Below are 10,213 nucleotides of genomic sequence, written 5' to 3' on the forward strand. Positions count from 1 at the left end.
AAAAGACTCTCAATAAATGCCAGCCCTGAGACTGCATAGATCTTGGAACCCAGACAGAAACTTAAGGTACTGTTTTAACTGTGCTCCATAATATAAATGAAAATTCTCTTGAAATGAATTTTAAAAATGGGAGGTCTAAGCAGGGAAAGAAATCAAAAGGAATAATACTGAAAGTTGGGGTGAAAGCCTTCCCTCTTGTGGCCATCGCTGAAGCACCAGTGGCCAAAATGAAGTTCAATCCTTTTGTGACTTCTGATCAAAGCAAGAACCAAAAACAGCATTTCAATGCACCTATCCACATTCACAGGAATATCATGTCTTCCCCTCTTTCCAAAGAGCTGAGACAGAAGTACAATGTTCAATCCATGCCCATCCAAAAGAATGATGAAGTGCAGGTTGTGTGAGGACACTACAAAGGTCAGCAGATTGGCAAAGTCGTCCAGGTTTACAGGAAGAAGGCAAACAGCACAACCATCCATGTGGGCATTCACTCTAGCAAGGTGGTTGTCACTAGACTAAAATTGGACAAAGACTACAAAAACATCCTTGAACATAAAGCTAAATCTTGCCAAGTAGGAAAGGAAAAGGGCATATATAAGGAAGAAACAATTGAGAAGATGCAGGAGAAAAGTAATCTTATATGCAACAACTTGAAATAAAAACTGTTAAAATGAAAAAAAAAGAAAGAAAGTTGAGGTAAAAAACACAATATCAGAAAGAAAAATCATGCTGGATGGTCTCAATGTAAAGATGAAAATGACAGCGGAAAGAGTCAATGAACTAAAAGATGTAGCTCAATATAAAGAGTCCCATCTGAAGAACAGAAAGAAAAAACTGAAAAAGAACAAAGATTCAAGGATATGTGTGATAGTTATCAAAAGGTCTAATAGACATGTAAGTGGAGTTCCAGAAAGAGAAGAAACAGGGGAGAAAAAGAAGTCTTAAAGAAATAATAGTAGAAAACTTCCCAATTGTGTGGAAGAAATATAATTTCAGGTCATTAAATCACAAATAAGATTAACTGAATGAAAACTTGCCAACTCATATTATAATCAAACTGCTAAAAAACAAAGATAAAGAAAGAAATCTCAAATACTTCTGGCAAAAAGAGACATATTACAAACATAGAACAATTATTTGAATAACTGAAATTTCTCATCAGAAATCAGAGTCCAAAAAACAATGAAGCAATACCTTCAAATGCAGAAAGGAAAGAACTACCAACCCAGAATTATATATTCATAAGTATCCTCCAGAGATGAAGACAAAATAAAGATATTTTCAGATGAAGGAAAACTAAGAGACCATCAAAGCATTTCTGAACATCCAGATTTCTCCAAAAAAAGTAAAGAAATACTTCAAGTTGAAGGGAAATAATATCAGAGAGAAATCTGGATGTTCAGAAAAGCTTGTAACAAAATCAATTCTTGTAACAAAAATGGTAAATAGCCTGTGAGGTTAAAATTTACATAGATGTAAAAAAAAGTTTACATAGATGAAATAGGTAATAAAATTATAAAGGTCAGTGTGAACATGTTGCAAGTTTCTAGATTCTACATAAGTATGATACTAACTCTAAGTAGATTTTGGAAAGTTGGTATGCAAATTGAAATTCCAAATCACAACTAAAACTATGCATATTAAAAGATATAGGTTAACGGGGCGCCTGGGTGGCTCAGTCGGTTAAGCGACTGCCTTCGGCTCAGGTCATGATCCCAGGGTCCTAGGATCGAGCCCCGCATCCGGCTCCCTGCTCAGCGGGAGGCCCGCTTCTCCCTCTCCCACTCCCCCTGCCTGTGTTCCCTCTCTTGCTGTGTCTCTCTCTGTCAAATAAATACATAAAATCTTTAAAAAAAAAAAAAAGATATAGGTTAACAAGACAGGAAACAACAAATGTTGGTGAGGGTGTGGAGAAAGGGGAACCCTCTTACACGGTTGGTGGGAATGCAAGTTGGTACAGCCACGCTGGAAAACAGTATGGAAGTTCCTCAAGATATTAAATATAGAGCTACCATACAACCCAGCAACTGCACTCTAAGTATTTACCCCAAAGATACAGATGTAGTGAAAAGAAGGGGCAGATGCACAGCAGTGTCCACAATAGCCAAATTGTGGAAGGAGCTGAGATGTCCTTCAACAGCTGAGTGGATAAAGATGTGGTTCATATATACAATGGAATATTACTCAGCCATCAGAAAGGATGAATACCTACCATTTGCATTGACATGGATGGAACTGGAGGGGATTATGCTAAATAAGTCAAGCAAAGACAATTATCATATGGTTTCACTTATTTGTGGAATATAAGGAATAGTGCGGAGGACCACAGGGAATGGGTGGGAAAACTAAATGGAAAGAAATCAGAGAGGGAGACAAACCATAAGAGACGAACCATGAGAGACTCTGGACTCCAGGAAACAAACTGAGGGTTCCAGAAGGGGTAGGGAGTGGGGTAACTGGGTGATGGGTGTGAAGGAGGGCACATGTAGTGATGAGCACTGGGTGTATTACACAACTAATGAATCATTGAGCACTACATAAAAAACTAATGATGTACTATAAGTTGGCTAACTGAACATAATAATAAAAAAATAAAAATTAAAAATAAATAAAAAATTTTAAAAAACAAAATAATAAAAAAGATATAGGTTAAAAAAATAAGAGCCAAGTGGCAAATTAAACTGAACTAAAGGAAAAACATTTTAAATAATACAAAATATAGCAAGAAGGCAGGGGATAAAGGAACAAAAAACAATGAAGATAGAATACAAATAACTTGATGGATGTAAATCCAAACATCTCATTAATTATATTAAATTTTAATGGTCAAAATACTTGAATTAAAAGGCAAATGTTGACAGAGTATATCAATAGGAAGGCACTACTGTATGCTTCCAACAAGTGAAAGTAAATGGATCAAGGATGTCAATTTAATGGCGGCAAGAGATACCTCTTTTTTCCCTCATCAGCAACAAAAATTTGGCATCCATCCACAGACAAAGTGCCTTTGAAGGAATTGTGGGATTCACTGCCACATACCAAGGGACCCAGAAGAAGTCTAACCCACCCATTCATTGGGTAATAGGCAGAGAGACTTTGTATCCATCTATGGACCCTGCAACAGCCCATGAAATGTCTCCAGCTTCTCAAGCACAGTCTGAGAGTCCTTGGAGAACACTGACTTAGACAATCACCCATGGATGAGAGAGCCTTATCAATCAATAATTACTCTAAGTGTAAATGGATTGAATCATCCAATCAAAAGGTATAGAGTGGTTGGATAGATAAAAATTAAGACAAGACTATATGCTGTCTAACAAGAAACTCCAGCTATAAGGACAAATATCGACTCAAAGTGAAAAAAATGGAAAAAGATACCCATGCAAGTGGAAACTAAAGGAGAGTAGAGTAGTTATACTTATGTCAGACAAAATACAATTTATGCCAAAACTGTAACCAGAGAAAAGATCATTATATAATGCTAAAGGGATAAAAACACCAAAGAGGTAAAACAATTATAAGCATATATGCAGCCAAAATGCAAATTAAAACCACAATGCAGTATGATTACACTTCCATCAAAAAAGCTAAAATTACAAAGATGACCAGACATAGCATCTGTAAAGACATGAAGAAACTAGTATTTCTCCTACGATGCTAGTGGGGATTTTAAATAATAAAGCCATTTTGAAAAACTGTTTGGCAGTTTCTTGAAAAGTTTAACATACAACTTCCATGTGCCCTCAGCCTTTCCATGCCTAGGAAACAAAAAATATGTCCACACAAAGATTTAAATCTTTTAAGTTTTCTCAGCAAAACCCAACATGGCCACCTTATATAAAGGTTCAATCTTCTCTTCTTCCCTGCAGTCTCTATCCACTACACCCATCCTATTTATTTTTCCCCAGAAATTATCACCTTGTAACATTTATTATGTGCATTATCTGTCTAACCTTACTAGAATATAAACTTCATGAGTACAGGGATATTTTTCTCTTTTATTCGTTCTTTTATCTCCAGAACCTAGAACAGCATTTGGCATATAGAAAATGATAACTAATATCTGTTGAATGAGTAAGTTCCTATTAAGAAATACCCAAGGAGGGGCACCTGGGTGGCTCAGTCCGTTAAGCACCTGCCTTCTGCTCAGTTCCTGATCTCAGGGTGACGGGATCTAGCCCCGCGCTGGACAGGCAGTCTGCTTCTCCCTCTCCCTCTGCCCCGCCTCCTGTTCTTGCGCACATTCTCTCTCTCAAATAAATAAAAAAAAATCTTAAAAAAAAAAAAAAAAAAGAAATACCCAAGGAATCATGTATCCTGAACCTGGTAGCAACAAACTGACAATTTATTGCTTTTTTGGTGCCTCATTTCTGGATGCTACTTCTCCATCAAACTGTTTTGTGCAACATAGTTGGTCAGATTCTATCTTTCTTGGTAATAATCTTACTCTAGTTATGATTTCTTTAGAGAGCATCTTAGTCTTCTTGATTGGATTTGATGTGATGAAGGTAGTAGTATCATTGATGATGACAGGTAACACTTATTACAGGCTTACTTGATGTGAAACATCAAAATGTTTTATATGAATTTTCTCTTAATGCTGCTAACAACCCTCTAAGGTAAGTGTTGGTCTTCTTATCACAGCACAGATGAGAAAACTGAGGGATTAGGAGGCTAAATAATTTGTGCATTGTCAGACAGATAGTAATTATGCCTGAGCTATGACCTCAGGCCCGTATTCCTCATTAATTACTGACCCTATTTGATTTCTACTTATATATAGTCATATCGATTAAATGTTATTTTTTCCCATTTAAATTTCAAAAAGTAATCATTTCTTTTAAGAAATAAAGAAGGGGAGGAAGAGAAGGTGTATTGAAGGTTTTTACTGTATCTTTCTATAGGACTAAAGGCCCAGAGAGGGTACATAAAGTCCCCAAGGTCACACAGCTAGCTGATAACTGAGCCAATGGGTCTTATGGATCCTAAGAATATCTCCCATCTCCTTTCCCATGTGTTTCAGTTGAAAAAACTATAATTGATCCAGCAAATTACAGTAGGCTTGTGACATTTTTCAGATGACTACTTAACCACTTTTGGTAAAAGACTTCTGAATAATTCCCATCCTAGGACTCAAGTGTGATAAAAGCAGAGTCACACTTTATTAATGAGCACCTTGAGAAAAACTGATGCACATGAAGTAATGGAACAAGTCAGATTTAAAGCTGAAATGCTCTGCAGTGATGATCCCTTTCTTCCCTTAAGTATCTAATCCTACTAGAAAGAAGCAGAGAAAATATGAAGGTCGTTAATATTCATTTTAGGGACCTAAAGTAAGCTTGAGGTAAATAAAGGAAATTCTGACCACTGTCTTCAATCAGAGATCAGACCAGTTCACTAACAAGAATGTTTGGAAAAGGGAGTAAATGAAGATAATAGGGCAGGAAGGGCAGATCCCATTCTCCCCGTTACCATAAATAAGCCCAGATTCTAGAAAATTTCAACCATTCTTAAATGCCCACATTGTAACTTTTGAATTAGAACATTCTAATAGCTACTTAACCATTTGGCATCATCTACATAGAATAGATATTCATTTTGAGTATTGCTAAAGGCAACGTTACTAAATTCAGATGAATTTTATTAGCTTTCAGCTCTATACACCAACTGTACAAAGTATTCAAAGACATACAAATATGAGAAACACCTAATTACCATCCTCAAAGAGACTATCAGCTAGTATGGGAAGAAAGGAATTGATGGAGTGTCATTATCATGAGAAGCTGATGAAACAATCAAGTAGATATGCCTGTGAGAGTTAAAAATAAAGACTAGCACTCAGAAAAATTTTAAGATGTAAATATAAATGAGGAATGGCCTGCCTAGAGGTAATGTTGAGAAGGTTGAGATAAATTAGTTATATCATGGATGATGGAGATAAATTAGTTCTAGAGAAGTCAACAAAACCAAGCAAATTAGAAGAGGAAGCAGAGTGGAATAGTGAACAGTAGTATTTTAATTTTATGAAATTAAAGCATAAGAAGAAAAAGACTAAAAAATATGTCAAATGGTACAGAATGGAGATGGGGTTGGCACTGAATTAAAGATAATGATTGATGTTCAGTCTACTGACATTACATCTGGAAGAATGCTAATTTAAACATAATCTTCCAAGGGCACCTGGGTGGCTCAGTCGTTAAGCGTCTGCCTTCGGCTCAGGTCATGGTCCCAGGGTCCTGGGATTGAGTCCCACGCCAGGCGCCCTGCTCTGCAGGAAGCCTGCTTCTCCCTCTCCCACTCCCCCTGCTTGTGTTCCCTCTCTCGCTGTGTCTCTCTCTGTCAAATAAATAAATTAAAAATCTTTTAATAAATAAATAAATAAATAAATAAATAAATAAATAAATAAATAAATAAATAAATAAATAACATAATCTTCCAGAAGAGCCATCAGTGAATTTTCATGATGGAGGATGAAATAAACTCTATAATCAAGAATGCTCTGACTTTTCACCTGATAAAAGAAATTATTTTGTCCATATTGACTTGTCTTATTAAGAAAGACAAGGTGAGGATGCTACATATTTTAATAAAGCTTTCACCATTAAGTTAGCAATGATACAAGAACAACAAATAGATAATTGTACTGAATTGGAGCAGCAACAATTTCATTTTGATATTTAGTTCTTAAAAGAATAGGCAGTTTAAAACATATGTTTCAGTTGTAAGACATAATTGTGTTTGCCCTTCATATCTATATACCTAAAAGATAAAATAGTCTCATTTACCATTCTGCTTCAATTTCCTCTTCCGATCTTTAGTGTCAATCAGAGAAGATTTGGGAAATTAAAGATTTCTATGCTCTTTAAAAGCTCATTTTTAATGACCTGTCAAATGCAAAGGCTGTGGGGTAAGAATGAAGAAAATGATTAGATTCAAGGTGCATGATCAACGATCTGAGAACATTCAATTTTACCAATTTTATGAAAATTAAAAATAGAGTACATTTGAAGGTGTTTTAAAGAGGCAAATGAAAGTACAATCATAATTTAAACAGGAAGACAGCTCTAAAGAAAATCCCGAAAAGCTGTTTGAAAAGATTTCTATTGAAGTTGTACAATGATACATGCAGTCGTTACTTGATGTTTGCTCTGAATACATGTTCTCTCAATCATTAAGAATAATGAACAGCATGTCAATTTTTTCTTAGCATATCAACTGAGGAAAGAAAAACTTTTTAAAAGTTTGTCTTGACATCATCCTGTGACAGGATCTCCTGATAATCCCAGTTCTTCTGCTACTGAATCTACCTAATCTCATCTCTGCTCTTCTCCAAGGTTCTAGAATTTAAAGCTGAAATTTTATGTTCACCGTGACTTCCATCCCTGTTCCTCTTTTCCACCTTCATAACACTCTCTTCAGCTGCCTCTTCCTTTCATTCCTAGGATCTCCAGTTGAGTCAGGGCTTCTGACTTGAGTCTAGCCCTAGTGGCAGCCTGCTGAGTTTCTCTGCCCCTCATCTTTCCTCAGCTTGCTTCCACAGGTCAAAACCTCTGGAAGAAGACCCTGAGATGGAGTTTGGGGCAAGATCTTTATTAGGGATCAACACCTGGGAAAGAAAGTTGGAGGAAGCCAGAGTGGAGAGGAAGGAGACAAATGATGAGAGACGCCCCACAAAGTTTGTCCCAACAATACGGAGATTTTCAGAGTGTTGGGTCTGAGAGTTTCCACATTGGGCTTATATTCCACAATCCACACACCCCACTCCATCTAGATCAGTGAAAAGACATGACCTCAGGGAGGCAGCTCTTTGTGCTGACCAGACCTTGAAAAACCTGACAGTTTGTCTGAACACTATAGTTTCTACAGCTGGGCAACATTCATGCCTGACACGTTAGCCATGTTCATTTCCTAAAAAATATATTTAAAAAATGTAGTCGTTTCAGTAACATGGATTTGGGAGGCAAAAAAACAAGAATTTGAATCCCCAGTTACTAGGTGATTTACTCTGGGTGAATTATTTAATTGCTCCAAGCATCCTATTCACATGTCAAAAAATGATTATACACACTTATTTGAATTGTTATGTGGATTCAATGAGGCCAGGATTGCAGATTTCTTTTTTTATAGAAGATTTATTGGGATGCCTAGGTGGCTCAGTAGTTTGAGCATCTGCCTTCGGCTCAGGTCATGATTTCAGGGTCCTGGGATCGAGTCCCACATCGGGCTCCCTGCTCAGTGGGAAGTCTGCTTCTCCCTCTGTCTGCCACTCCCCCTGCTTGTGCTCTCTCTCTCTCTGAAAAATAAATATTTATTTATTTTAGAGAGAGAGCATGCTCATGCATGAGTGGTGGGAGGGGGGTGTCGAGGGACTTGGATAAGGAGAGAGAATCCTTAAGCAGACTCCCTGCTAAGCACAGAGTCCACATGGGGCTCGATCCCAGGACCTTGAGATCATGACCTAGGCTGACTCTTGATTTCAGCCTGACTAAGCACCCAGGTGCCCCAGGAATGCAGATTTCTTAGAATAGTGCTGACATATAAAAAGACTTAAATCAATGCCCATATCCTCCTTGGCCATCTCAACATATTAAATATTGGGCACTAGCTTCTCTTCCTCAAGATATTATAATCTCACCCTTCTTATGATACTGCATTTTCCTAGTTCTCCTCTAACGCTATAACATCAGTTAATTCTTCTCCATTATCTTTTTTTTTTCAACCTTTGAGCTATAATCAATACGAAACATTGCATAAATGTAAGGTGTACAACATAATGATTGATACACTTAGACATCATAAAATGATTACAATAGAGTTACCTAACACCTCAGTCAGCTCACATAATTAATTGTCTTTTGGGTGTGTGTGTGGTGAGAACATTTAAGATTTATTCTCAGCAATGTTCAGTCGTATAATATGGTATTATTGACTACAGTCACCCTGCTGTGTATCAGATCCCCAGAACTTATTCATCTTATAACTAAAAGTTTGTACCCTTTGACAAACATCCCCACATTGCCCATGCTTCACTGACAACCACGATTCTACTTGCTGCTGCTAGGAGTTCTTTATTATTATTATTATTTCCACATTTAAGTGAGATTATACAGTATTTATCTTTCTCTGACTTATTTCACTTAACATAATGCCCTCAAGGTTCATCTATGTTGTCTCAAATGTCAGGATTTCCTTCTTTCTCATGGATGACTAATATTCTATTGTATATATATCTACCACATCTTCTTTATCCATTCATGTATTCATGGACAATTAGCTTGTTTCCAGATCTTGGCTATTGGGAATAACGCTGAAATGAACATGGGAGTAAAGATACCTCTTCAAGATCCAAAAGAAATCTTTGGATATACACCTAAAAGTGGGATTGCTGGATCGTAAGTACTCTACTTTTTTCTACAGTGGCTGTACCAATTTACATTCCCACCAATAGTGCACACAAGGGTTCCCTTTTTTCCACATTCTCACCAACACTTGTTATCGCTTGACTTTTCGTGATAGCCATTCTAACAGCTGAGACGAGATATATCATTGTGGTTTTGAATTGCATTTCCCTGCTGGTTAGTGGTATTAGCATCTTTTCATATGCCTGTTGACCATTTGTATGTCTTCTTTGGAAAAGTGTCTATTCAGGTCCGCCGCCCATTTTTAATTAGATTGGTTTTTGCTTTTAAGTTGTATGAGTTCTTCATATATTTGAATATTAACTCTTTATCACATATTTGGTTTAAAATATTTTTTTATTTTGTAGGATGCATTTTCATTTGTTGATTTTCTTTTGCTGTACAGAAGCTTTTCAATTTGGTATAGTCCCACTTAACATACTTTTGCTTTGGTTGCTTGTGCTTTTGGTGTCATATCCAAAAAATCATTTGCAAGACCAATGTCAAGGAGTTTTTCCCTATGTTTTCTTTTGGGAATTCTATGGTTTTAGGTTTTATGTTTAAATCTTTATTTCATTTCAAGTTAATTTTTGTAATAGTATAAGATAGGTGTTCAATTTCATTCTTATGCATGTGATTAACCAGTTTTCCAAACACCATTTATTAAAGAAACTCTCCTTTCCTCATTGAGTATATTTGGCTCTCTTGTCAAATATTTATTGATTGTATATGTGAGGGTTTATTTCTAGGCTCTCAATTCTGTTCCATTTATCTATGTGTCTTTTTATGCCAGTACTATACTATAATTACTATAG

General features: G+C 36.4%; 1 pseudogene; it reads left to right on the forward strand.

Moving 5' to 3' along the window:
* The first annotated feature begins 227 nt into the window (after positions 1 to 227).
* On the forward strand, positions 228 to 659 carry LOC110584146 (annotated as a pseudogene).
* The last annotated feature ends 9,554 nt before the right edge of the window (positions 660 to 10,213 follow it).

The sequence above is a fragment of the Neomonachus schauinslandi genome, chromosome 2 (assembly GCF_002201575.2).
Source record: "Neomonachus schauinslandi chromosome 2, ASM220157v2, whole genome shotgun sequence".
NCBI lineage: Eukaryota > Metazoa > Chordata > Mammalia > Carnivora > Phocidae > Neomonachus > Neomonachus schauinslandi.